Genomic DNA, 23,422 nt, shown 5'->3' on the forward strand with positions numbered 1-23,422 from the left:
AAATTCAGGCACAGCGCAGGGCTGGGTGGTCACATTCGGTAGTTACAGGCAGATAAAATTCAGGCACAGCGCAGGGCTGGGTGGTCACCTCGGTAGTTACACGCAGAGCGCAGGGCTGGGTGGTCACATTCAGTATTTACAGGCAGGTAAAATTCAGGCACAGCGCAGGGCTGGATAGGTCACATCTGGTAGTTACAGGCAGGTAAATTTCAGGCACAGCGCAGTGTTGGGTGGGTCACATTTGGTAGTTACAGGCAGGTAAAAATCCAGGCACAACGCAGGGTTGGTAAGTCAAAGTAGGAGTACATGCACATACTGGCGAAGCCATGCCTCATGTTGCGGCGGGCTACCTCAATAATACAAGTACAGAGGTAAATGCAGGGACCAACAAAGCCACACCTCATGGTCCAGGGGGGATACATAGGGCAAGCAGATACGTGCAGATACACGAGTCAGAGGCTAGAGGTCATGTCCGGTAGTTGCCATGTTAGAGCGATTCTGGTGAAGTACATAAGCAGCAGCATGATGCTAAAGTCCTAATGTCTGTGTTGCAGGTAAGAAGCCTGGGACAGTGGCAAACTATTAGAGTGAAGATATGGTGAGATCTGCCTTGCAGTTAGCCTTGGAAGCGGGAGGGGGTCATCAAAGGTATCATTGTGCTATCAGGTGTCGGGGTCAGGGCAAGCAAGTGCGCCGCGGCACCAAGCTAGTATAAGGCGGGTAGGAAGGACATCGGATGCGGGCACCATCAGAATGCAAATGGACTCCTTCTGAGATTCAGGTAAACTAGCCATCCTTCTCCTGCTAGATTTCTATGCGGCGTTCAAGCTAGTCAACCATAAAATACTTTGTCACCACCTCAGCCAACATTTCCACTTCTCTCCCGAAGGCTCCGTTTGGATCAAATCCTTTCTGAGCGGCCGCACCACATGAGTATTCATCGAGGAATCATCAGCCACCCGATCTGGGCCACCCGCAGGGATCATGCCTCTCTCCAACATTGTATAACACATACACAAAACCCCTTTTCGATTTGCTTGACTCAAGGGAAACAATTTACACCAACTTCGCGGACGACACCCAAGTTCTCATTCCCATCACAGGTGACCATGCCAATGACACTGCCAGAATCCACTCAGTATACAGCACTATCCAAAACTGAATAGCCACCCACAACCTATGCCTTAAAGGGATGGTCTAGTAAAACATTTTATTTCAAAAATAGATAGGCCACATAAAAAAAAAATACTAGCATCCTCCGTTTTAAAACTTCCTATGTAAAATTTTGAGCTATTCAAGCTCAAAATTCGAAAAAGCAAGTACAGGGTGCAGCCATTTTGTGAAATGGAGGCCCTCCTGGGCTGGCTTTTGCGGCACTAATGAAGGAAAAGCCAGCCAGCTGTAGTAAACAAAGTCTACCGCTGGGTGGCTTTCCCTTCATTAGTGCCGGGACTCGGAGGACGCGGACCGGAGACCAGAGCAGGAAAGCTGCAGCTGAATCTCGGTAAGTGCTATTTATTTTTTTTTACAAAAAATAAGCACTAGCTGCGTTTTGTTTTCTAAGTTTTCCGGGCTGGAGGAGCCCGGAAAACTTAGAAATAAAACCGCAGCTTTAAAAACGTTGTATTTATGTTTGCGGTCGCTTTTGAAGCAACCGCAAACATAAATTCAACGTTATTGTGTTGGAAAACGTTGCGGTTTTAAAACCGCAGCGTTTTCCAACACAACCGCGTTGTGTCTGCCTGAATCTGCTTTACCATTTGGGGCTCTCGGGCTCCCCACGGGGAGCCCGAGAGCCCCAAATGGGAACGCAGATTCAGGCAGACACAACGCGGCATTGCGGAAAACAACCGCGTTGTGTCTGCCTGAATCTGCTTTACCATTTGGGGCTCTCGGGCTCCCCACGGGGAAAAGCAGAGCCCCAAATGGAAAAGCAGATTCAGGCAGACACAACGCGGCATTGCGGAAAACAACCGCGTTGTGTCTGCCTGAATCTGCTTTCCCATTTGGGGCTCTCGGGCTCCCCACGGGGAGCCCGAGAGCCCCAAATGGGAAATCAGCTGCAGGTAGAAACACTACGCGGCATGTAAATATAACCGCGTGTGTTTCTGCCTGCTGTGGCTTTCACTTTGGGTCTCCGGTGCTCCCCTGGGAGCACCGGAGACCCAAAGTGATAGCCACAGCAGGCAGAAACACACGCGGTTGTGTTGGAAAACGCTGCGGTTTTAAAACCGCAGCGTTTTCCAACACAATAACGTTGTATTTATGTTTGCGGTCGCTTCAAAAGCGACCACAAACATAAATACGTTTTTAAAGCTGCGGTTTTATTTCTAAGAAAGCCACCCAGCGGTAGACTTTGTTTACTACAGCTGGCTGGCTTTTCCTTCATTAGTGCCGCAAAAGCAAAAGCCAGCACAGGAGGGCCTCCATTTCACAAAATGGCTGCGCCTCTGTGCTTGCTTTTTCGAATTTTGAGCTTGAATAGCTCAAAATTTTACAAAGGAAGTTTTAAAACGGAGGATGCTAGTATTTTTTTTTATGTGGCCTATCTATTTTTGAAATAAATTTTTTTACTAGACCATCCCTTTAATGATGAAAAAACAGAGCTTCTCATAAGTGGCTCACCAGACCGACTCAAACACCTGTATGCCTCCTTTTCCTCCATCTGTATTGATGGCTCCATCATCCCATCAAATAAAAACCCTAGGGGTCCACCTCAAAGCTGAGCTAGCCATGTCCAGGCAGATAAACTCTCTAGGGCCTTCAACTGCTTACACTGCAAGACTAATTTCAAGATTCATTTCGCTAAGCAGGCAATTCCTCTCACTGACCAACTGTCTCACACTGGCACATTTTCTGATTCTCTCAATGCTTGATTATTGCAAAGTCCTTCTTATGGACAAATAAAGCTCTTTGTGCGGCCCTCGGCCTAAAACGCTCTGATCACATTACAGCCATAAGACATGAATCCCACTGGCTCTCCATCAAAGGGTGAGTGGAATTCAAAACACTGACCATAGCTCACCGCTGCATCCACCAAGATGCCCCCCATCTACCTCAACAGCTGCATCAGCAAAACTGTCCCTGTGCAAATGCTCATATCTAGCACTGGCACCCTGGTGGCCACCCCGCTTTAAGAGCAAAAGAGCAGGCCGTGTCTGCTTCTGCTTTACAGTCCCTACTCTCTGGAATTCTCTGCCTGCATACATCAGAAACGAACACTCCCTCAACACCTTCGAAAAACTGATCAAAACCTGGTTGTTGGTAAATATGAATAACATCTGTCCCATTTCTGCCATTGATATCTTATGCGCTGTATCTTTCCTGCCTATGTACAAACCGCTGTGATACCCTTGGGTCTGGGCGTTACAAAAATGTTAAAAATAAATAAATACATTAACTCAAAAAGAGTTTGACAAACGCCTAACTATCCCTAACCTGAAGAGGATTTCCCTGCCTATCAAAATAAACTGAAGGAAACACTCTAACAAAAGGAATCAGTTCCTCACACTTATGCATACATCAAACTCATAAAGGGAATGAATATATGGCAATTCAAATATAACAGAAACAACAGTTACGTTCAACACACACCTAATAACTGTGTATCCTTGTAACCTGGGTTGGACCCCCTTCCCCAGATTTAAAGCAGGATTTTCAATCACAAGTTCAAATAATAAAGTTTTGTTTTGTAACCAAGTTCTGATCATAAAGTTCTTCTTTCTCCAAAGGTCTTTCACTTGGCCTTTAACCACCAGTTCAACTTGAGGACAAGTCTTTATCTCTCCACTTAGAGCAACACCATTTCTTCTTCTTAAGAAACAAAGCACCTTTCACAAGTCTTCTGTATCAACAACAATGTTTTGTCAGGATGATTCCACAACAATTCATGAAACACGTTACTGGTCTTGCCACTTCTTTTCCACAACCTTTAACCACAACACAGTACTTTCATGATTTCCTCCTGGCCCACTAACCTGCTAGGACTACCACTAGAAAGTCCCTATCCTGGTACACACGCCTGCCAGGACAAAAAGCTCCTAACACTTTTGGAAAAGTCATTGACTTTCATCAACTTCAAAATTCACAACTGCTTTTAGGAAAACATTTTACACATTGGTGCTGTTTGTTCCACTGTTGTATTTGCCACACACAGTGCAGTTTATGCCCCTCTCCTCCACTACACTCTCTATCAAGAGGGTTGCTCTCCTGCCACTGTTGTTATCCTACTTTCACATTAAAAATTGCTGAAAACATTAATTTATTACATTTGCCCCGCTTTGCCTCGGGCAATGCTTATTGATGTCTGGCTTAAATATTGCCTCTTCCTCTCTCTGGCCATAATGGTTACAATCTCTCTGCAATAATGTTCTCTGGTTATTTTGCCACTGGGATTTAGATGTTTTGTCAGGCATTGCCCTCTCTTTACTTTGGCAATGTTGTTTATGGTCAGCTTGTGTCAGTATTGCGACATCTTTACTTTGGCAATTGTGGTTATAAGTAGCTTGCTTCCATATTGGCCCCTCGCAATGTTGTTGGGTTCGCTAGCAACAATAGTAACCTTTCTCCTCTGGTCTTTCTACAAAATTCTTATTACGCCAATGTCACTTCCTTATGTTAGTTTGATATTCACAATTATTATCAGTAGCCAGCGGTCGATTACAGAGCATACCGGGATTACCCAGCCATGGTAAATTCACCGGTTTCAGCATGTGTCTGTTCGAACCGCTGGCACTGCTCGTTCTGCTTTCTCTGCCGCCTCCTGCATGGCAAGTGTTCAGATGGATTTGGATTACTGAACTCTGACCTGGTGGGAAGGGGTTCAGAAGGCTAGCCTAGTTTCTTGGAAAAGGGTAACCTTTTGGACAAGCCAGACCAATCAAGGTAGTATTGGTGGCGGTCAAGAAAGGGTCTCAGGAGGGGTGAGAGTGATCGAAAGCCCACAATGAGCACACACAGTAAATGACACTACAAATTACTCTCAGTCCAGTGTATATATCAAAACTACATTTTATTAAAAGCATTTTAAATCATACACAAAGCAAATCTCAGCAGTAATAACTAAACCAATAGAACACTACTATTAAACATATATACAGTCACCAATCTCCTAAAGGAATAGTACACAGTAAGGGCCGACAACCTGTAGAGAAAGGGAGCATACAGTGCAAATATTGTTTTGGCAGTACTTCACTTTTCAAACCCTAACTGGGAGGCAGTCCAATCCCTAAGATGAGTGGAGCCTTGTCCTCAAAAGTACTTTCGTTGCTGTTTCACGCGATCGTGCGGTTGAGCCAAAATGGGGCCTCTTGCAGGGGCTGTAGCAACTCCGGAAGGTGGTTGAGGCAGTGAAGAATATGTTCCCACTATTCAATGAGTGTCTCCCCAAGAGGGCAGAACAGGATCCAAGAGTTGGGAATAGCTCGGTAGCACAGGCTACCTCGATAAAGAAGAGTGGCCCTCAGGTGACACTCATGCGTAAAAATTGATGGATGCGCCAGGGGCCACCGGTAAGGGTTGCAAGTACTCACTGACCCTCGACGCACTCTGGACCAAACTTCGGCAGTTGAGTTCACTTCGGTCGCAGGTTCAAATCCTGCAGTTGCGCGGCTCTGCAGCTTTCAGGGGCTGCGTTCCAGGGATGATTCCATGGCGGGACAGTGGCGATTTCTCAGCTCCTGCTGTAGGGATCAGGCTAATTCTGCTGCAGCAAGTCTAAGGGCACAGGGGGGCACAGCAGCAAGGCACCCACAAAGTTCGCGTACCCCCCCCGACTTCCAGACCTAGGAATGCTAGGTGTACGAAACTCGGCGGGAGAGTGCCTTATACCCAGAGCTTACAGTCTCCAAATGCTCAAGTGACAACTCGAGACAGCAGCGGTTCCAGGGCAATGGTCCTATACAAGCTGGTCAGTTCACTGGGTGGTCCATGAACACTTCTGAGAAGGCTAACCTACAGGTTAAGTTGGAGGTGGCGAGAGTAGTTAGTCCCAATATTCCAATTGGTCGAAGTGCCTTTGCAGACCTTCTAGGTTCGATCAGAAACACGGAGTCCAACGGGACGACAGCGGGACCAGTCACCAGCAGTTCCTCAGCTCTGCTTCTTGGTTCCAGGATACTTGGCTCCTTTCCTAAGTTCGGTGTGAACTGAAGACTTTGACCTGGAATGGCTGTAAAATGCCTTCTCTTATACAGAATCTCCTTTGCGTCAAAACGAAGAGAACTCAATGAGAGATCTGCTCACATACAGCCATCCCAGATGTGGACCAATCACGGACCACAGTGGTACCAGTCATTCTCAGCACACTAGACATTGTGGCACCTAGGATGTGTATTGGATCTAGACAGTCTAGCCCACATACTGGAGGCACACACACAAGGCATTCAGAAGCCTGCAAAATCTTTGGTTTTGTGCAGGGGTCTGCATGACCAAATAAGGAATTTCCTGGGTCTGCCGACCTAGGGAAGGCAAAGGGACAAGATGGCCAAAGGACAGAACAAAAGACCTCGTGCCATGGCCATTTTAGGAACTGGCCACACTCCTGGGCCAAACGCGGTGTTGACCAAATATAAAAGGGTTAAAAATACATGAGAAGTAACAGCTTCCACCAGCTCTGTCCAAGGCACATTTGTACATTCACCGAAAAATCCTATGAGGGTGACCTGGGCCTTAATAATATAGTGCACTGTACTGTAAGGTACTTTGTGCACTAAGAAAATGTTGCTAAAGAATACCAACACAGTGAAAGACTAAGGAAAACAAAGTCTCCCAGTACTGACTGTCTTAAGGGCATGTCAGTTTCCCCATAACAAAATGAGCAAAAGCCCAGCGGAGTGCAGCAGAAGGCTGGGCTGCACTGGAAAAAGTCAGGCTAGGATGGTCAGACAACAGTAAAAAGTTGGGGGGTTCACAACTGGAGGGACAATTACACATAAATGGAAATCTTTCCTAACACTCGCCCCTCCCAGACCAAGGACAGGGGGAACTAATCCACCCCTGGATGAGCTTCTTGTTCAGGTCGGTTAAACATTCTGGACAACCCATCAGCATTGCTATGTTGAACGCCTGGCCTATGCTCAATGGTGAAGTCAAACCCTTGCAGGTTTATGAACCACCTGAGCAATTTAGGATTATCTCCGTTCATGTTCATGAGCCACTTTAATAGCTTATGGTCAATTTGCACAGTGAAGTGGGTCCCATAGAGGTAGGGCCTCAGCTTCCTTAGGGCCCACACAACAGAGAACCATTATTTCTCTACTGTGGACAACCTGAGCTCTCTGTCCTTAATCTGGCAGTGTATTAGTCCAATAGGGTGTTCCTTACCTTTCTCATCTACCTGTGATAGTACAGCACCTATCCCAGTGTCAGAGGCCTCTGTCTGAACAATAAAAGGTATTTAGTAATCAGGGGCCTTGAGAACAGGGGCCTGGCACAAGGAGTATTTTAAGCCATTGAAAGGCCTTCTCAAAATCCTCAGACCAAGATACCTTCTTGGGGTTCTTTGAAGTTGTGAGAGAAGTCAGAGGGGCAGCTATGGTGCCATAGTCTGCCATAAAGTTTCTATAGTACCCTGTGAGATCTAAAAAGGCTCACACCTGGGTTTGTGTAGTGGGGGGAGGCCAGTCTTGTACTGTTTGTACTTTACTGGGTAGAGGCTGTATCCTCCCTCAACCTACTTCATGCCCAAAGTAGACCACTGAACCTTGACTAATCTGGCACTTACTGGCCTTTATAGTCAAGTGGAACTTCTGAAGAGCCTGCAACACAATTCTGATGTGTTTCACATGGTCTTCCCAGGTGGCACTGAAAACTGCAATATCATCCAGATATGCAAGACAGAATTCATCCAACCCATTAAGGACATGATTCACAAGCCTCTGAAAATTGGCAGATGCATTTTTCAACCCAAAGGGCATTAGCCTGAACTGGTAAAGGCCTTCTGAAGTTGGGAATGCTGGCTTCTCCTTGGCATGTTCTGCTAGGGCTAGTTGCCAATACCCTGCAGTGAGGTCAAATGTGCTGAGGTACTTGGAGGAACCCAATGTATCCACCAGCTCGTCAGTTCTAGGTATGTGGTGTGCATCTGTCTTGGTGACAGCATTCAGAGCCCTGTAATCCACACAGAACCTCAACTCAGAGGAACCTGCTTTTGGAACCAGAACCACAGGACTGGATCAAGGACTACTGGAGGGTTCAATCACCCCAATATATAGCATCTTTCTGACCTCTTTCTTGATGTAAAATCTCACTTTATCTGACATCCTGTATCCCCTACTTGTCGTAGGTACACTATCTCCTGTGTCAATGTCATGTTTGCACCAAGGGGTCAAACCAGGAGCTTGGGAAAACAAGGGGGTGAACTGCCTTAGCAAACTTCTCACCTCATCTTGTTGAACAGAAGTCTGGTGAGGGGCCACATGGAGACACTCAATGGAGCTGTCTGAAGAACTGCCCTGGAACAGATCAGGAAAAGGTTCTAATGTTCTCTGCCACCCGCCCCCATTGTCTGCAATGGAACGGACAGCAATCCAATGTTCAAGTACACTGTTAATGGCAGGGGGACAGACTTGCTAGGCTGGTAGTGGTCCACTAGCCTATGGTGTACACGAGGACTTTCACTAAGGACTTAGAGCCAAAAGCTGTCCTGTAACCCTGCCCCTGCAGCTTTAAAACTATTAGCACCATGGGCAAAAATCCAGACCATAAAAGTCCACTTTTAAGCAAAAATTGGGTTTGTGCATGCTGATTTCTCTTTTTTTTTTAAACTACACACAAAGATGCCTGTTCAAAATAGCTAAGAAAGCTTGCGCCAAAGTCCACTATTTCCAATGCCGGCCAGCACAATGTGCAGAAGGAAAACAAAGCTGGTAAGGAGGGGATGGACTGCATACCAAGCAAGAGCAGGTCACTGGTGCTTGGAGTGGCGGCAAGAGTGGAACGGACTGTTGGCATCCAGGGTGCGTGGGGGCCATAGGTTGCCTGTGGAGCATTGGGCCGTAGACAAGATGGCAGACGCTGGCAGAAAGTGACAGTGAGCATGAAGAACCCAAGCTATTAGTGATGGATGTAGCCCACGTCGCTGGTTGCCTGACTGGCTGGCCCCTCCCCCACATACGCAAATTAAGCAATGAGGTTTTTCTTAAAGGTAATAAATGCAAAACCTTTAATACATTAGCTAATACATTTAATTCTGATAGTGATAGGGTAAGACCTGTTAGGAGTCAAGAATGAGACATGGACACATAGGATTCATGGTGGTTGTTATAGACTTTTATTGAAATAATAAAGGGGTTGGGAAATGCCTAACTGTACCTAATTTAGGAGTTGTTTCCCTACCTCAGCCAAATCTAAGGGTCTGTCATGTGTCAAAATGTCGAAAGCAAAAACGTCCTGTATCCGAAATCCTACTCTAGCCCTCACATTCTAAAACTTACTCTAAGGTGTTAAGAATATTGTCTTCTATTTAGATTTTCAAGTTCATCAAAAGGTATAACTCCAACAAATGTTCCAGATGGATAATATTCACAGTTCCAAAGGCAATGGCTCCCTTCCATAGGATTCATTCCGCCAAAATAAATGTTCAAAGAATAACCAAGTTCTTTGTAGTTGAAGAGGATTGCTCCCTCCTCCTGTGTTGGAATTCACTCTAGGGGAAATGACTCCTTTCCCCAGGTCTTTTCCACATTCAATACAATTTCAAATTTTAAGGGCATGAGTCTTCCTTAGGATTCTTCTTTCAAGAAAACATAACTTGGATGCGGGTCCCAGACTCTCAAAAAGCACTTGGTATACTCTCCTGCCAGGTTCCCTTGCCCAGCGGCTCTAGTTTTGTTTTATTTTTGTGATTTGTGTTTGTTCTGCGCCGAAATGCCTTTCTCCCCTGGCTGCTCCCTCCCAACCCTTTTCTTTCCTCGATCCAGCCTCCCACCCATCGACTACTGATTAGCCTGTGCCGCCTCTTCTACACCAGCGAGGGCCTGTGCTTGCAGGCTCAGACCTCCCTCAAGCTGCCACCCCATGCTGCTTGTGAGTTGCTCCCCAGGCCCAGCCGCCCTATACTCATTTTAATTTTTTGATTTTTGTTTGTTCTGCGCCTGCGTGCCTTTGCCCCATTGCCCGCTCCTTCCCAACCCGCTTCCTCCCTCGTTCCAGCCTCCCACTCACCGTCCACTTATTGGCACGTTAGCCGGAACAGTTCACCTGCTGCATCACTAGGTGTCATGATCTCTGCTTCCAAAAGGTCAGGGTTTTCCCAACTCCCTTGGAAGCAGATCCATAACCCAGGTTCCGAGTGCAAACCAGTCCCAATTGGGACCTTTTGGACCCAGTCCTGGCGCCAGTGGCACCAGGCTCATAAATATGCCCAGTCCCAGCGCTGGAAGCGCCAGGCTCATAATGCTTGGGTGGACTTACCTGCAGCAGACCATGCTGCTTACTTGCCTGCCAGTTGAGCCTCTGATCCTCTTCTGTTTGGAACTACTTTTCCTGTTGGGTGGGGCAGGAGCCACTCCCTAGATTCAGAACACTGGAACTCTTCTGGAAAGCAGGAATTACCTAGGCGTGGCTGTGGAAGGAGACACCTAAGCACTACAGGAGGCTATTTAAACCACACCTGATGGATGAATCTTGCTTTGCGTTATTCTGCATCCTCTGCAGCAGAACGCTCATCGTGTCTTCTGCATCTGATCCTGGGCCTAAGGAAAAAGGCTTACCATCCTGAATCCAGTCTTCAGCAACACCTATAAAGACAAGAAAGAACAGGTTAGCATTACGGTCTTCAGTGACAGCTCTTCACTTACCTGGTCCATCGGCTGTCACCAACGCCTCGCGCTGCATTCTGGCATCTGAAAGACAAAGGCTTACCTACTCCTCGTGCGCTCCGGAGGTCTTCACACTGCATTCCGGCATCTGAAAGACAAAAGCTTACCAACTCTTCGCACGCTCCGGAGGCCTTCGGCGCTGCATCCCGCATCTGAAAGACAAAACAAGGTGCGTTTAAAGACATTGGGGAACTTTAATACTCACGTGCCATTACTCCTTTCCACATCTAACCCATTGGGTTTTCCTGCACCCTGCAGCCGCTCCGAACTTGTACCTGCAAAATAAAAAGACAGTTAGAGCGCATCGTGAAGCAGGCAACAAGCGCTTACTTACGTGCTTCCAGGCGCTTCTATTCATCACACGGGCTCCATCTTCAACTCACTTCAGCCCGTCATCCGCCATCGCCGGAACCCTGCAAAACAAGAAACATCATTACTAAAGACTTTAAAGACATTAGAATTACTCGAAACTTACCGTTCGTGCAGTAAACGACGGACAGCAGTCCTCTGAAGTCAAGAGGCCTGCTCCCCTTATCCAGTGAAGAAACTGGTTACAGCACCCTGCCCCGAGGCAGATGGAGAGCACGGCGTTCACTTACCTAAGGTGAGAGCGTTAACCTTTGGGGTTCTACAGGAGAAGAGAAAGGGAAGAAGAGAGAGACATTCAATAACCCAGTTCCTTAATCCCATATTTTCTATCTGCAGACATCTTACCCTTCGAGTCAGACATACAGTGCACAGAGGTCCAGCCCAAAGAGCCAGCCGTGTGTTACACATCACCTTTGAAGATACGGTATATGCCCAGTCAAGACCGGCGCCTCTACGGGAATCAGGTGAGTGTTACACTAGGAGAGCCTTGCACCGGGCAGCCAGCGGAGGGACTAAGGCAGTGGGCAGTTCCCTTGGGCAGTTCCCATTTCTGTTTGCCCCTGTTAGCCGATGGACGCATGCAAAGTCATCCTACTGCGTCAACCAGGTAAGGTGGTACGGGGTGGCGAGCACAGCCATTACTGTGCTCCAGGTTCCTCTGACCAGCCAGAAGTGCTTGGTCTGCTCCCTCTCATGCCACCACCAATTGCCTGCCATCGGGGTTTGTTCCCGTACTGGGACACCATCTGCTCTGCACTGCGCCCTGTGTCTCTCGACGGTTTCCAAGCCGACGCTTGAAAAAAAGAAGGTCTCTCCATGTTCTTGCAGCAGCTGATTTAAACTGCTGCCTCCAGGCTAGAATGTTTCTTGGACCAATCACATTCTTTAGAACACTAGACTTCACATTATGGTTCACACTCTTGCTCATTGCAGTCCTCTTCCTCATCTCTGTACATGTTGTTTTACAAGGTGGAAAATGTTCATGAAGTCTGTCAGCAGCTTTTACTGGATTTTGAGAGGGTTTCTCACAATGTACCATTAAGGCTAAAGGTAAAGTGGTGATGTTATGTTATGTTATGTTATGTTACGTTATGTTATGTTAGCGGTACTTGTATAGCACACCGTCTCCAACGGAATTGGTCCCCAGGCACTCTGGCGGATCTGTAAACAGCAAGGGTAGGTAGGGTTAGTCGGGAAGAGGGGAGAAGGAGAGTGGGAGAAGTGGTGTGCTGTTGGCAGCTTCAGCTCGGTATACACCGAGTGCTGGGCTTTGGTGCTAGTATCGGATCGGGGGAAGGCCTTGAGTGCTGTCGGTGAAGTTTATGTGTTGTTGATGCCGTGTGGTAAAGTGTGTGCGGATTGCTGGGAGAGAGATGGTTGTGTGGTTTTGTGTGGGTTTAAGTATGCAGAAGATTGAGGGTTGGGTTAGTGGGATCTGTATCCTGATTCAGGTATTTATGGTTCCATTAGAGTTGTATACCTGTTGGTGGGGATGTTGCTGGTTCCTCGTGGGCCGACTCGCTTTGGTGGTGTTACGCTGATCCAACTGTATCCTATTGAGTATAGTTTGGATTGGGGGTGCGTCTGAACCTGATCTTCAGGTGTGGGACTGGGTGGGTGATATCTATTCCCAGGTGATCTAGTGTGTCCCTGGTCGGTTGAGGCTTTGAATGGTTCAGGGTCGGGGTTGTGTTGATGTGTTGTTCTAGTGGATCCATCTTGGTGAGCTTGTGTATTCAGACATTCGTATCCTTCTGTCCTGACTGGTTCTTTGGTTTCCGTGGGGTGAGCATCCTCGGGACTGTTGTTTAGTTGTAGTTTGTGTAGTGGGGCATTGTTTCCTGCTTTGTATTGGTGGACTGTGTGTAGTGATGAAACATTCTGTTTCTCACCCATTGCATTGGGGCCTGTGGTGCAGTGCTTCCTTTCCCTCTCTATTTTTTGTCCTTAGGGCTGTTGGAGAAGGTAATAGTTAAGGTTATGGTCCTCTTGATGATTCGTTCTAGTCTTTGTCTTAGTTCGCTGTGTTTACTGCCTTTGGTCATATTGCGACTGTCTCCCGTTGGGTCCTTTGGTCTGTTGTGAGATATTTACCTAGGCTTTTCCCACTGATTGATCGGTGTGTATTGCGGTCGCTCTACGCTCATTGATGTTTTTAGTTATGTTGGTGCCCCTGTGGCCAGTCTTTCTAGTTATGACGTGAAGAGCCATGTTTTGAGTAATTTCCTGAATAATAGGTGGTTTCTTGTGTTACGTATGTACTTTGGAAGGTCGTTCCAGGTTTTCGGGGCTTGGTGAGAGAAGGAGGATCCTCCTAGTTTTCTTTTGTTGTAGGGCTTCGGTTTCAGGCGGATGTCCATGCTTGATCTGACCGTTCTTGTTGGTTGATGTAGGCGCAATTTGTCTCTTAGGAACTCGGCGCCTTCGTTGTGTACTGCTCTGTGCGTAATACACATTGTTTTGAATTGTATTCAATGTTTTATTGGTAGCCAATGTAGTATTTTCAGCGCTGATGTGGTGTGTTCTCTTCGGGGTAGTTTCAGAAGTAGTCTGGCTGCCGTGTTTGAATGCGTTCTAGTTTTTTAGGAGTCGTTCAGGCATGCCTAGGTATAGGCTATTGGCGTAGTCTACTTTGGACATGACGAGGGCGATGATGGTGGTTGTTTTGTTGGTGAACGATAGAAACGGTAAGATTCTCTTTGCTGCTCGCAGGAGGAAGAAGCATTTCTTGAGGAGAGCGTTTACTTGTGGCTCTAGCATGAGATTATTGTCCATGAGAACCCGCAATCTGCAAGGGTCCTGGGGTTGTCTCAAGTTCATTTGGCCAAGGGATCAATTGGTTTTCTGCTCCATTTTTTGTGACAATCGTTATTTCAGTTTTGCCTGGGTTGATTTTGAGGGAGTTAGAGTTCATCCAGAAGAATACATCGCAGAGGCAGTTTTCTAGCGTTGAGTTTCTTTCTGGGTTGTCTTGTATTTTGAAGATTATTTGTGTATCATCAGCATAGTTGTAGCAGGTGAGGCCGTGGCTTTTGATGATTCCGATCAGTAGATACAGGTATATGTTGAATAGTAGCGGGGAGAAGGATGATCCTTGTGGTACTCCATAAGTGGAATCTCTTGGGCTAGATTTGAAGGGTTTCATCCATACGGTTTCCGTTCTGCTTGTTAGGAAAGATTTGATCCAAAGTAGGGTGGCGTCTGTTATTCCAAGTCCTCCTAATCTCGTTATGAGGATGTCATGGTCGACTGTGTCAAATGCTGCCGATAGGTCTAGGAGTATCAAGGCAGTGCTGTTGTCCAAGTCTGCGTTGATTTTTAGATCGTCCCATATTGACAGTAGAGCTGATTCCGTTCCTCTCAGTGGTCTGAAGCCAACTTGTGCCTGGTCTAGTAGGCCATGCTCTTCTATAAGCTCTTGGGTTGTTTTGTATATGTACGTTTCGAGCAGCTTGACTTTATACGGGATATTGCGGATGGGTCTGTAGTTGGAGAGGTCCTCTACGTTTCCCGCTGTATCTTTGAGTAGTGGCCTGATGTATGCAGTTTTGAAGGCTTGTTGCACTTTCCCAGTTGCCATGGAATGGTTGAGGACGTTCCTGTGATATTCCATGGGCGTTCCTTGTTTGAGAATCAATTTGTATATGTCTGGTGGGCAGGGGTCATCAGGGGACCCTGAGTTATTGCTTTCGTTCACACGTTTGACAAATGTATCCACTGATATTTCTGGAAAGCTTCGTAGTTTGTTTGGGTGCTCCTCCCGAGTGTAAGTTGGGGTCGTGGTCAGATCAGATGGTCTGCTTTGTATGGTTGTTGGATGTTGGTGATTTTGTTTTTGAAGTGGTCTGCAAGGTCGTTGCAGAGTTTCGCGGACGGAGTTGGTGTGTTGTTGCATCCCGGAGGGCTTTTGATTTCGTTTATGATTTTGAAGAGCTCTTTTTGGGTGTTTTGTGCTTTCGAAGATTCGTTTGTCATAGTGTTTCCTCTTTGCTTTTTGTATTTCCTTTTTGTAAGCCCGGTTGTGTTGTAGGAATTTCAGTTTGTTCACTGCGTCGTTTTGTTTTCTCCAATCAAGTTCTAGTCTTCGTTTTTTTCTTTTCATGGTGCTAAGTAGTGGGGTGAACCATTTTGCCATTGATCGTTTATTAGAAGAAGTGAAGTGTTTTTCTTTGGCGATGTTGTCTATAGTAGATATAATCCAGGAATGCAGCAGGGTTACCTTTTTGTCCAGGTCATCTTCTTGCATGAATGTTGGGTGTGGTTTGTTTAGCTCCAGGAGTTCATTCAGGTTGGAGTTTTTGATGGTTCTCCAATTTCTTTTCATGGTTTTCGTTGTTTTGTCCGGTTGATTGTTTGTTAGCGTGGTCATTTTGATTACGAAGGGGATGATGAGGTGGTTGCTCCAGGGTATTTGAATTGGGGGTGCCGTGGTGAGGAGTAGTTTGTTAGCGAAGATTGTGTCAAGTGTATGCCCTGCCGAGTGGGTTGCTCATTTGACTAGTTGTTGTAGGTTCATTGCTGCTAGTTGGCTGGTTAGTGATTTTTGTATGGTCGTGCTTTCTCCAAACCAGATATTGAAGTCTCCTAGTACTATCAGGTGATTGTGTTTGATGGCTAGGATGGTGATTGCTTCTGTGAAGGAGTCTACGAAGGTTGCATGGTAGGTTGGTGGTCTATATATTAGTACGAATTTCAAATTTGTTTTGGGTGTTACTGTTAAACGTATGATTAGGGATTTGCATTTATCAATGATTAGTGGGCCTTCAAGTTTGATATCCAGGTGTTCCTTGTGAATGATTGCCAGCCCTCCCCCTCTTTTGGCTTTTCTGTTTGATTGGACGCATTTGAAGTATTCAGGCAAGCAGTTACTGAGGGTGATCTTGTAGATGTCGTCTAGCCAAGTTTATGTTACAAATAGGATGTCGATCCCTCCGTCGCAGAGCAGATCGTATATCTCGGTGGCATGTTTGGACATTGATCTTGCATTGATTGAGGTTGCAGTGGATCTTTTTGGTGTGGTTTTCCTTGTTGGTTGTTCCTTGTTTTGGTTTGTGGTTGTTTGGTTGCGGTGCATCGTTGTTGGCGTTGATTGGGGGTGGAGGAGGATCAGCGAAGGCTGTATCTTCATTGTAGGAGGGCGTATGAGGATCAGCGGAAGCTGCATCTTCATTGAAGCGGTCTGCTAGATTGAAAGCTTGGATGTTCAGTGGTGTTGCTTCTCCATTTATGCTGGTTAGGTGAAGGTTTCTTCTTCGTTGAATTGGTCAGTTAGGTTCATCTTTGGGTTGTTGGTTATAAGATCTTCATCGTCGTTATGTCCGGAATGGCGCGGGTGTTGAGGGTCTCCTTCTGTTCTTGTGATGTATGGGGTGATGGGGTCGGACTCTAGCCACCTTCTTCTTGGGTGTTCCCGTCTTTTTCCTGGTTGTCTCGGGATGTTCTTTGTGTGTCTTGATGTCTCTGTGTCGTTGGGGTATCCTGGTTCTTGGGTTGTTGCGAGGTATGGTGTGAGATATAAGGAATTTTTCCTTTGGAATTTTGTTCCGGTCGTTTTGCTTTTTGGTGTTGTGTTTCCTCTATTTGAGGTTGTTGCTTCGGTGGTAGATTGGATTTGTGTGCCTGTGTCCAGTGTGGCCTTGTCTTGTGCCCTTTCTCGGTGTTCCTTTCTGATTCTGGGCATTTTGGTGCTCAGTGCGGAGGTGCCGGTTGAGTGGTTGGCTGCTGTGTCTTGTGATGGGAGTGCTGGTATTTCTTCTCGTGTTGCTAGCCTTGGGTGCTTTTGTGCCGTCTGTTCTTCCGGTGGGTCGGTTTGTGTATCCTCCGAGTGCTGTCTGATGGTGTTTTGGTGCTGGGCGTACTGTCGTCAGGGGTGTAGGTCAAAGTTCAGTGCTGTCTATGTAGGTCTGATGCCTGTCCATCCCTCAGAGAATCCCCTCCCTTCATGTGATCCTTGTATTGTTTTATTTATAAAGCGCTTATACATAAAATGAGTGCTTCAAAGTGCTCCAAGACGGGTAGGAAACATGGGATACAATAATTCATAAAGCTTTGGAAATTTCAGAATGATATACAATAATAATAAGCGTACCAGGCCTGATGACATTTCTGCAAATTCAAGTGCGTTACCAGGTAGTTGTGGGTCGGGGGGCAGGGCGGATGGGGAGCAGAGGGGGGTACAAGTATAACAAACTGACAATAATGCAAGTGTGTGACCAGCAGTTAGGATAGGAGGGGATATGAGTAGGTTATTGTGCCTTTACAATGTTCCACTAAACAAGTGTTTCTGGTGCACAATGCAAGGGGGGACAAGGAACAGACAAACAACGAACTTACTGGGTAAGGTGCATTTGAATCGTGTAAGTGCCTGACAGGAAGGGCGAGTGATGGGCAAAGGGAATTGCACCTGGTCCAGGAGGGCTGGGTTAGTGCAGAGGGTTGCCTCTTAGGGAAGTGATAGTGCTGCAAGTAGTGCGGGGCCCAGAGGCAAGTGTAGGGACTGGTGAGTGTCATGACCCTTGCCCCTGGCCCTCACTGGCAAGTCAGTCTTCCAGTTAGGGCCAGGTCGCAGGCCTGGGACTATTTTACCTGGACTACTTTACCTCAGACTATTTAAACCACACCCAAACAGCAGAACATGCTTTGCGTTATTCTGCTGTAGGCAGCGTAACGTTCACCGTGTCCAGTTCTTTGATGCCAGTTTACCTGAAACCAAGGACCTGCAGAGAGAGAAAGAACACTACGAAACTTACCTGGAACAATATCCTGTCTTCAATCCATCGCTGACTTCAGTTCGACTCACCTGAAGGTACGAACTCCATCATCCGGCACCGCATGCATCCTGGAATACCATAACCTGGAAAGAGGAGAAAGAAAGACAGCATTAGTAAGCGTTTACTCAAGTTTCCTCCCGAATGAAGAAAGCCACACAATTCTTACTTGGGTAGTCATCTCCTGGTCAGTATCATTGCTGGAACATTACGGCGCTCAGCGAGGAACATCGCAGCCTGCAAGGAGAGAAAAGACACAGGTTAGCAATATAAAAGGCGATACAGCACCGCGCATCGCGCATTACGCACCGGACAGCATCGCGCACACCGCGCTTTCGCCTACCTGCCCATGCTCATATTCAAACTGCATGACAACACCAAAATACCTTTCCATACCTAAAAGGAAAGAAGCAAGACATTATTATTCGAACTAAACGGAACATAAGAACTGCATATAAAGACTGTAAAGCAGCAAACCTACGGAGTCGCAGCAGGCCTGGATTCCCACAGGGTGGCTTGCACCAGTGAAGTAACTTGGTCGCTGCTCGCCCCCACATCTACGCGCCCCTGCCACAAGGAGCAGGACGGAGAATCCACCTTTTACAGTATTAAGACCCATCTTTAACCAGAGGCATTACCAAGGGACCGGGAGAGGGTTCGAGAGTGAAAATCATCCAACCAGAGCTGGGTGGCGTCCCCGGGGATACCAGGTGAGCGTAACAGTGAGGGAGCCTGTGACCTGTAAGGTTCTGAGGTGAGCCAGGCAACCAGTCAGCAAGCTGAGCAGAAGGAGGTGGTAGCAGGTAGAAAGCGAAGGTTAGCAGGCAAGAGGTAGAGAGAAAGCAGAGAAGAGGAAGGTCTTGCAGAGTTTCCGGAATTTAAGGAAATCCGGCTGAAGACGAGAGAGGCAGGAAGAGTGCTCCAGAGGGCAGCCCCTGCAGAGGATAAGGATCTACCCCCAAGTCTCCTTTGTATAGCGCGCCCCAGGGTCAGGATCAGTTACCGGCTGCTGGTCGCTGGCCACATGAGGAGAGGCCACCTCCAGGAAAGGAGTGATGACATCATCAGATTCATCACGGCCCAGAGAAGGCAAAGTCATACAGTTTTGCAGTTCACAAAAATTAGGAAAGGTTGTATTTTGTCATATTTACCGCTGAGAGTACAAGGAATGGAGACCGGAGCATTGCCAAAAGGCAGTCTCCCATTTCTCATTTCAGAAACGAAATAAAGTCTGTTTTGACATATTCTTTTATTATTGTGGGGCAAAAAACGCATCAAAAAGGCACAATTTCCCATATTAATTTGCCTGGTTCGGCACTGCAGAGCGATTTGCACAAACTACTACTTTAACACAAACATGCACCTGTATAAAGGCGTATTGTCCTCATGTGATAGTGTGATTTTCAGCTCAGCCGAGCCTGTTTCACTTCCTGTGGCCCCCTAGGCCAGCATCATTCCGCTATGAAACGAGGCGAGGAGGCCCACGCGGACCAGTTCAGCATCCAAACAGCCATCCCAAAAACTGGAAGCTTTGCAGAAAGTCAGCATCTGCTCTGCGCCTTTGTTCCCGGCTTCTTGTCGAACCTAACGCAGGATGCTGTTTCCTCTAACTGCTGCCGTTTTTCTTGACAAATTGTTCTGATGGCCGCGACAACTCGCAGAAGAAAGAGCGACATCTTTCGCAGGTACTTTCATATCAGAAATCCAGCGCTTCTAAGGATCCGAACCAGAGGCCCACGACAGAGCGGAGTCTATAAAGAAGCATAAAAGGCAGCAATACCGAAGGACGCAGAGGAAAGATGAGAGCAAGACATGGAGCAGGCCGGTGATAACCGAAGGAGAGGGATGATGAGTGAACATATGGGGCTTCATTGCGAGTCTGGCGGTGTTCCGGGCGTCACTCCTCTGAAATACCGCCAAATGGAATTACTGTGGCGGTGTTCCGGGCGTCGCTCCTCTGAAATACCGCCAAATGGAATTACTGTGGCGGTGTTCCGGGCGTCGCTCCTCTGAAATACCGCCAAATGGAATGACTGTGGCGGTGTTCCGGGCGTCGCTCCTCTGAAATACCGCCAAATGGAATGACTGTGGCGGTGTTCCGGGCGTCGCTCCTCTGAAATACCGCCAAATGGAATGACTGTGGCGGTGTTCCGGGCGTCGCTCCTCTGAAATACCGCCAAATGGAATGACTGTGGCGGTGTTCCGGGCGTCGCTCCTCTGAAATACCGCCAAATGGAATGACTGTGGCGGTGTTCCGGGCGTCGCTCCTCTGAAATACCGCCAAATGGAATGACTGTGGCGGTGTTCCGGGCGTCGCTCCTCTGAAATACCGCCAAATGGAATTACTGTGGCGGTGTTCCGGGCGTCACTCCTCTGAAATACCGCCAAATGGAATTACTGTGGCGGTGTTCCGGGCGTCACTCCTCTGAAATACCGCCAAATGGAATTGCTGTGGCGGTGTTCCGGGCGTCACTCCTCTGAAATACCGCCAAATGGAATTACTGTGGCGGTGGTCCGGGCGTCACTCCTCTGAAATACCGCCAAATGGAATTACTGTGGCGGTGTTCCGGGCGTCACTCCTCTGAAATACCGCCAAATGGAATTGCTGTGGCGGTGTTCCGGGCGTCACTCCTCTGAAATACCGCCAAATGGAATTACTGTGGCGGTGTTCCGGGCGTCACTCCTCTGAAATACCGCCAAATGGAATTACTGTTACCGCCACTTGGTCACACAGGGTCTGCAAGTGGTGGTAATTCCCCCCGTTTGGGAGTCCGTAGGATTCCATGGGCATTTTTGGCAGAAATTCTGCTGCAGTAAATCTACCAACATTTATCATTTGGCGGTGCAGGAAAAATGGCAGTAACTGAATTGCTGGCAATTGTCTCCCACACTTCGAAACTTGTAACGAGGCCCCTCTTTGGTCTGGTGATAGGGGTATTTCACTCACCTTCACTCATTCTTTTTTTATTTTACTTTGATATGTAACGTACCATTAGCAAGAGCAATTCACTTCAAGCTGCAAAAGCAGAAGTTCTCAAGAAGTTCCAATTCTTGCGCAATTGCTCTAGGAAAATAAATAGCTTGCTGCAAAGTTTTGGGACTTGTTGGCATCCAGCGATACTGTCAAAACTAGCATAACATGCGCAGGTGACGTCTGCATGTGACATGGTAGAGGAAGTGACGTACTTATGAAAGCAAATACATTGGAGCAGTCACACGAAAAGAGCTGTGGGAAAACGGAAGTGACCCTAAATGTAACCCTTAAAAGCAGAGGCACACGTCCTTGTGACAGATTTCACTCTGTGACTCTCTTGTCCTCATCTTTAATGGAGTCAAGTCCCTATGGGTTTGATGAAGGCCCCCTGGTCTCCAATATATACATATGGAGACCCTCCTCGTCTTGCTTTTTAGGTCTGCGTACTGGGAGCTTGGGCCCTCCGAGGCAAAAGGGGTGATGCATACCATTGTTCTGTCAATCAGCTCACTTATGAGGCATAGTGAAACAAAAAGAGGCTGCCCTGGAGCGGGAAGGACTGGAGGGCTGGAGAAGCTATAACATGGGGGTTGTCCTCCCCTCTATGAATCTGAAAGATGTACGGGAACAATTCAGTGTACACTGGTTATTTAGACCTTAATGGGAACATATATCATTCTGGGCAACCATTAAAAAAAGCAACATGCTTGCTGGTGCTAAACATATGACTCAAACGATATATGCAAAATGAATTTTTAATTTTTCATTTAGCTTACTATTATTAGCTTTTTTTTAAAAAAAAAATTTGGTGCAGAAAAAACAAGTTGTTTCTTTTCCTAACAGCGCATGATGTCCATTCATGTAATAACATACATAGTTGAAAGGTTCACTGTATCAAAAAGAAACTGTACTTAGTGACAATCGATGTGAGTTCAACATTTCTGCATATGACCAACATCTTGAGAATCAAAGTATCCCATGTCATCGTTCTGTCAATCAGCTCACTTATGAGGCATGGCAGGTGCAATGTTGTGCAATATGTGCGTCAACAGTGGAGACTTCCTGTGCAGAGGTCTGCTGTGTGTGTGCCCCATTGGTCTACTTTCTGTATCCCTGTGAGAAATCGCATGACATGCAGTTTGGACTAAACATATTTGAAACTGTGAAACATGTTTGCGGGTTTTCTTCCATTAAACTGAGACTGGCGCCTGTCGCTCCACTAGTGACGTCAGCAAGTGCATAGGCGACCTACTCGGTATTGCGCTTGGCGGCACCCGAGCTGCCAGCCGCAGCAGTGCCTCTCGTGGAGGCAACCCATCAGCGGGCGACCTCAAGGGCACGCAGGTGGTTTTATTCCACCACAGCATCTCCTCAGAGGCGAACGTGTTGTGCAAGTGGTCGATTCGTCTCCATCTCCCATTGAAAATGGCCCCAAATAAAGGCGATGATCTTGGGTGGGCAACAGATAAAAGCGCTCGCTCCTTGCTGGCGAGGTTTTGATTTAACATCCTTCCCGTTGCTAAAATGGCAGATAAAGGCCCTTGGGGTTGGTATGTGTTTGTGGCAGTGTACCTTTATATAGACACTGTTGGGCAGTTATATTGTGTGCTACACAGTGGAGTAACTTTACTGAAAATGATGGCGGGACATGACAACTGAAGGAAAGGGGCGGGATGGCGGAAGGGTGGATGGTGGCCCTGAGGGATAACGCTGAACTACGATACCACAAGAGTCCCTTGTCAACACTCTGTTATAACTTGCATAAATTATAACACCACAGTGAGTCTTTATAATTCACTACATTGACAACAGTAAAAAAATGCCAGTCTAGCCAATTAATAAAACATACCATGCTTGCTTTATCAAGATGCCCAGAATAAAGTCATGTCACAGTAAAAAAGGGCTAGACCGGCTGCCCCAAAATCCCAGTCTGAGTCTAGCCATGTCATATTTCATATTTGCCTTCTCGATGCCCATAAACAAGTGCTGCACCTGCCAAGCACCTCTTGCACACACATATACATACACACACACTAAAAATTCATACCCATTCACCATGGATGGCATCAGGGCATTTCAAACTTTTCAAATAAAAGAGGCCTCGAGCCTTAGGGGTGGCCCCCAGCACCTGCCCCCATGTTGCCACTCAGCGGTCGGGTAACACAGCATTATATGAATTTCTCTCTATTTTAGTTCTGGGGCTTAAAATGTGCACTTTGCAGCGCTCGCATTACAAACTGCGTTTTCTCTTCCCACGGGATACACCGAAGTGTTATCACCTCTTTGCCTTCTAACACTGTTTCCTCCACATCAGCCACTTGCTGTCAAAGAAGGGTTTAGAGCTCTTCAGCGGGCATCTAGCTGGCTGGCTGCATCGAGATAATTGGCAGCTATTCACCTTATCTTTCTCACCATTGTAATGTGTGCACCCCACGGGTGCCTCAGACGGTTTTTGCTCTAAGCAATGGGCCCCCAACCGTCATGTTGAAAAT

This window comes from Ambystoma mexicanum, chromosome 14 (genome assembly GCF_040938575.1).
Source record: "Ambystoma mexicanum isolate Mex_15411 chromosome 14, UKY_AmexF1_1, whole genome shotgun sequence".
NCBI classification, from domain to species: Eukaryota; Metazoa; Chordata; class Amphibia; order Caudata; family Ambystomatidae; genus Ambystoma; species Ambystoma mexicanum.